Source organism: Gambusia affinis, linkage group LG03 (assembly GCF_019740435.1).
Source record: "Gambusia affinis linkage group LG03, SWU_Gaff_1.0, whole genome shotgun sequence".
NCBI classification, from domain to species: Eukaryota; Metazoa; Chordata; class Actinopteri; order Cyprinodontiformes; family Poeciliidae; genus Gambusia; species Gambusia affinis.
In genome coordinates, this window is record NC_057870.1 from 7,612,912 (window position 1) to 7,619,440 (window position 6,529).

Here is a 6,529-nt window from a genome sequence, read left to right on the forward strand (position 1 = left end):
CAAACGAGCATTTTTAATGTTGTCTTAGTTTTCCTTAAGAGAATAAATGTGTATTTTACGGGCCGAGAACCGTGTAATTAAACAGATGCATGTTCGGCCTTGACTGCGCATATGTTCCCATCAGCTGCATCCTGTGTTCTGCTTTTAGTCATTCTTTAGGTTTCATATTGCATCCATTCTAATTTGCATACCGATTTGTTATTCACTTTCATTATATGTTTCATCGTGAGACTCTCTCTCTTCTTTTTCCAAAGTCTTACATAAATCCACCTCATGCAGATAAAAAAAAATATGATAAATTGGCATTTGAGTTAGTTAGGGGGAAGAAAAAAAAGACAATAAAAAGAGTGACGTGACTTCACCCAGAAGATGGCACTATTTGATTTTCATACATTGCAGGCAGGTTCCCGTTGCCCCTCGTGAGGAGGCAGCGCCAGGAATCCTCTCATCTCTCTCTGTCACGTTCTTGTTGGTGTGAAGTCAGCAGACAGACAGACAATAATTCCCATCTTAGCTGATATTTTTCAGAAAAGCTTCAATAAATTTACCATGAATGCCTCTGTCAAGACATGAGTCATCGTGAGCTAACATTACCAGCTGAATGACTTTGGAGTTTTCGGGGGATGTTCGATGTTTGGGGAAAGCACAAACCCAGTAGCGATTTTTCACATCGACTTGTGCATAAATCTGTCAATCTGTCACCCGCCTAAAAAAAAGAAAAACGTGTTTGTGCATTTCGGTTTTTAATTGCCTTTAATACATGCAAAGCTATACAGTCGTTGTGACTTCACGACAAAAAACAGATGACCCTGTTTTGAGCCTTTGCACAGCAGCAGCAAGTTTCTCATGGTGATTCTTATTCAAATCTAATGGTGATGAAGATGAATGCAGCCAATGGCTCTGCAATGTGAAGGTCACAAGGGAGTGCTCTGATGTGCCGTCCCACTGATGGCCTCCAAAATGGCTGCAACGTTCACTCAAAAACCCACATTTCTCACGAAACAGTCTGTAGTTTTGCAGTATATCACTCCGGTGCTGTTGGACATTTAAATATGTGTATACACAGTTTTGATGTTCTACCAATAGGATGCCTCGCTGGAAGATGAATCTGTTTTTGCTGCCTTTACTGTGTGTGTATTCAGTTTTTATTTGCATTTTCTGAAGCACATAAATGGTATGGGGTTTGATGGTTTTCCCACAATTCCCACATTTAATCCTTATTAGTCTTATATATCCATCAGTCCCAGCTGAACCCGAAATTGATCAATCAAGAATTTTCTTTTTGCACTTGGGGTTCATTACTTTATTTACGGATACTTTTCTATGTTTTGTTCATGAAATTATGAACTTTCTGTATATTGTTGCACATTGTTCTCTGAAAAACTCTGTTTTTTGATTAGGCATGAACTGATTGCCAGTTTTCTGGCCGACTGGTGACTACCGATCTGTCAAAAGCCTGACCAGCCGATTCTAATTTTAGCTGATACAATTCAATTTTTCATCTGAAATGTTGGTAAGCAAGAAAATTGCTGAGTTGGCAACAGTGGGTTGACTGTTGTAAACTGTAATTGTGCAGACATAACCTGTTGGGGTGGTGTATCAGTCAAACCTTCCTCACTGCAGAGCAAAAGAGGACAGTGGCTGATCTCTGGGCCTTTGCCAAGGAAGATGAGATTGGTGGATAATATTGGCTTCACATGTACTGTAAGTATCAGCCGATCTCCCAAAATCTCCCGAGCAGTGACATTTTGTTGTCAAATTCCCTGTCATGTCTTAGTGCAATGATGATAAAGTAAGTCTAAATCTGTAAAAGTAAGTCTATGTATAAATCTGACTTGAAATAAATTAAACTTTGAAATTTGGCACCTTCAAATAGGGCGTCTGTCTCTTTAAGAAGCTCTTACTCTTTCCAACACCCCGCCTCCAGATTGTCATCGCGACAATGTTTCTCCATTATGCCGTCGCTGAGAAGTACAGTAGATTGTATGATGAGCTCAGACCTGTAGTTCCACCAGCTGTTTACTCATTTGAGTAAACAGCTGGCAAACCATTATAAACCATTATAAAACATAAAAATAAAGCTAAAACATAAACTACATTTTATATCACACACCCTTTAACAGATTCTAACAGAGGTCCTCTTCAGTTTTTCTGTTGAATCAGACCGTATGGGGGGGGGAGTTTTTCCTGAGTGTTGTCTGTTTCTGACTCTTGAAAGTCTGTGGAATATGGATTACCAAAGATAAACTTATTGCACCCGAGAAATGACAGACCTCTGTGTACGCTGACCCTGAGTCAGCCTCCTGCTGCTTACTTAGTGACTCTAAATGGATTAAGTTGTCAGCTGGACGGCTCATCCGAGATTTTTTAATATCCAGGCTGAGGTATATCAAGCAACCGTCTGCCAAGTGGTATCAGAGGGATTTACTTTGGCTTTATTGCTACTTTCTCCCCCCACCTTTCTTATCGGCAGTAAGGTATGGTCGTGCCCTCTGCGATTCCTTCAGGATGTTTCCACTGTACGTCAATAAGACTCTGAGAGGAGAGAATAAAATCCTGAAACTCTAGAGGGAGGATGATATGTTTTAATTTCAGCTCGTAAGTGCAGAAAGTAAAGAAGAAAAAAAAGAGCCACTTCTGGATTTATTACGTTCTAATCCAGCTAATCCAGTTTTCTGATAGCTCAACACATTCTCACACCCGACTCGTCATATATTGACGAGTTGGGACGCCGTCTGACCATGCGTCACATATTGACGCACTTGGGCAGGTTCCTTCACCGTAAAATTTGGACAATTTTGACGATTTTGGAAGGTCGCATGTTTTACATGGATTATTTACGCGAATGGTCCTCGCAAACACTGCCGACACTTCAAAACCCAAAAATTGGTTAGGTTTAGGGCAAAAATTACGGTAAGGCATCAGGTAAAACCCTTCGCGTCACATATTGACGCGAAAGGGGTACCCCTCGCGTCAATATGTGACGAGGACGGAAGTCCCATGCGTCAATATATGACGAGTTGGGAGTGAGAATGGGTTGGATAGCTACAGCATCACCTCCACCAAAGATCCCAACCCAGAACAAATTCTGCAGCAGAGGTCGAGTTAACAGAATATTTTCCGTATTTGATCGGTTATTTTTTTAAACGACGGAAAAATTCGAAGCCCGTCGGTCATTTTTACAGGTTATAATTAACACCCTTGACTGGTGCACACAGGCAAGACATTATAGACTTTACGCAAGGAGTTCATCGCAGAGGCAACTAAAATCAATTTATAAAACAAATCATTTCTGAATACCATCTCATGGACTCTGAACTAAAAGCGTCTTTCTGACCGGGAGCTGACACGGACCGGACACTTTGACGCGGGTCTGGTTCAGAAGCGCATCCCAAACCTTTGGTTAGAAATGGCGCGTTGAATTCCAGTCTAAATCACATACAGACCAGAGAAAACTAAAGAGAATGCAACGTTGTGTCAATCCATTTATAGTCTAAACAGAGGAGCCCGCAGTTTATCTTGAGGAAACAAATAAAGGTGCAGAAGTTCATTAGACCGTAACATGCGCAGTGCGCTGCACAACCAATGCGGACGCGACTCCACCGCTGCCAAGATTTAAACTTAACTCACCCTGCAGTTTTAACAAACGGAGCTGAAAGCACCCAGGAGATTGGCGCTCAAAAGCGCGGCAGACGGAACATCTGTCCGTTTCGGAGAAGCAATAAATTTATAAAATCCTCGCAAAAGCGCACGTCCGGGCCGCGCACAAGGTAAAAAAAAAGTTCAATTGATGGGTTTGGATCTGGCAAAGCCAACTGACCAATGAACAAGTATAGATTTCTCTGCATATGCGAACCAGGAGGAATTTGTGAGGCTGTGCATTCAGACCCCAGCAGGTGAAGTGCTGGTAATTTATTTGGAGTTGTTTAATTTCAGTTATTATAAGTTATTGGGGCCACAGTCCGTGGTTTTTGTCACTATGGAGAAAATGTTGGATGCGTTCATCTGCTTTATGTGTGATGGGATCTGGATTCACAGTTCAACTAGGTGAATATTAACTAAACCGCATAAAAATGCGGCTAAAGAACCTAATGTTAATATGACTACAATTTGACGGGTAGAAACAGTGCATGACCGATTTTATTTCATGCTGTCGGTCAAAATGACGGAGAACAAAAAATGTCCGGCGCGACCTCTGTTCTGCAGTCTTACAGAAAGTGATCCAGATACCAAAACATTGATGTGTTTTTATTATTATTTTCTTCCTTTTTCTCACCCGTGCTCCTCTTCTCCGGCGGGTTTCTCGAGGTTTGCCCAGGGACAGCGGTGTATTCAACAAACAGACAAACAAACTGTTGGATCTCTGATCTCCTCGCTGGCCGAGCCAAGAAGGCAAACACAAACACAGACGAATCAAGACGGTTTAATGGATTTCCGAAGAGCAACAAAACTGATCAGAATATTGCAAACCTTATGAGAGAGAACATATTACACCATAAATGACCCACACGTCTCTATGTAACCATTCATTTCTACCCCAGATTTCCAGATTTCGGGACTATTCTTCTCTCATTTTGTTCAGGAATCGAAGGGAAGAATTGAAATGTGGTAGGAGTGTGTGTGTGTGTGTGTGTGTGTGTGTGTGTGTTCTCCACAGAGAGAAACATGTCTGTGTGTGCTTGTGCATTATTGCTCTCGAGCCAAATGTGTTTGGTTTGTACAGCCTGTTTTGTTTGTGCCTGTGTGTGTCTGAAATATCTTCTTTTTCTTTTGGAAGCATGAAAATATAATTAGGCTTTTAATAGCCAGTTATTGGTTTCTTCTTTTGTACACAGTTTTCTCTTTTTTTCTGTAAATGAAGAGATACAGACCACGCATTCCCAAAACAACGCATGAGTTAATTTCAGGTTTAATGCCCGGTAGTGTCGAGAGAAATCTGTAAATCCAGACTTTTGTTGTTTTTAACATGTCTTCAAAAAGTGTTCACACCCCTTGAAGTGTATCAAAGCTTGACAGATTTAAACCCACAAATTTCAAATATGTGTTTTTCTTTTAGGTGTGACAGATCAAAACGGAATAAAAAAAGTAATATTTAGATTTAACCAATATTTTCCTCCTTACTGAAGGTCACACTTGCTTCTCTGAGTGAGTCCCAACCTGAATCTGAAAGAGAATCTGTGGAGGAAGCTAAAGATTAGGGTGATGGCAACCAGCAACACTCTTCAGTCAGAGCTCTGTATGGATTTCTGGCAAGACCGACTGCTACTGGAGATCCTTCTTGGTAGGAACAATTTTGAGTTTTAACAGTACTTGTGAAGTGGAAGAAAACATATATAAGTTATGCTTTTATCCGAACCTGGGGGCCCCAGCCGGTGCCCTTTAACCTTTATACATGTCCCTGCTTCAAAACCTGCATCAGATAAGTAGCCCGTTAGCAGAGCTATAGAAGTAGTTCCACCATTTCAGTCGGGTCAAGGTGGGTCAGGGACACATTTAAGTCGCATCGGCACACACACACTAGATTTAGAGACGCCTGATTGAAACCAGTCCACTACTCTGGCTGTGTGTTTTAATCTGTTGGAAGGAAAACCTGAGCTTCAGTCTGAAGTTGCTTGGAGTCTCTAACAGATTTTCTTTCATTATTGTTCACCTCTTGGTTCCAACACCTCTGACCCTATCCCCAATAAATAAATGCATCACGATAGCATGATGCTGCCATCACTGTATTTCACCACCAAGTATTCAAACCTTCAGGGGTTTGAATACTTTTTCAAGGCCCTATAACCATGTATAAGCTTTGTATGCATACTAATTTATCCATAATTTATCCATTTTATAATATATCTCAGGTGTTCAAACAACTTCAAAAGTATGTCATCCAAAAGATAACCTATTCTTTTTTTTCTTGACCAATCAGCAGCTGACACCAAACCGCTTTAGTGTTGAAATTGATTCAACAAGGCGTGTCCGTTTTAACTACACACACGTGGTGTGAAGACACAGCAGGCAACCGGTCCAGATCAACGTCAGTTCAACGAATCTATCTCCATTTTTGTGAACATTTCCTCTCGTGAAAAATCTCAAGGATATCTGCTGCCGGCTCCCACGCTCAGATCTTCTCTCTCCCTGTCTCACAGAAATCAAGGTAATTCATTTCATACATCACAAAGTCCTTTATCACCTTAAAAGAGTGACAGGAACAAGGCTGACAGATTCTATGCTGAAAAAAGCAAAAAAAATAAAAAAAAGAAGATTGGTCTGATTAGTTTCCGTCTTGCCACTTTTTACCGGGGCAAATAAGCAGTAGAGCTGCTTGTTATGCAACGCCCGTCATCCCAGGCGTTGATGAAGCACGTAGGACTGTTTTCAAAGCAACTGTTAAAGGTACAGTCTGTCAAAGTTTAACAAGCAGAGATTCGGAGTTGTAAAGATGGTGGCTGCCATCTTAAACGGCGTAGAATTGGTAGATCTTGTGAGCGTGAGGCATGATTCATCTGAGCTGGCCAAAGATGCTGACTGCTCCTCATGG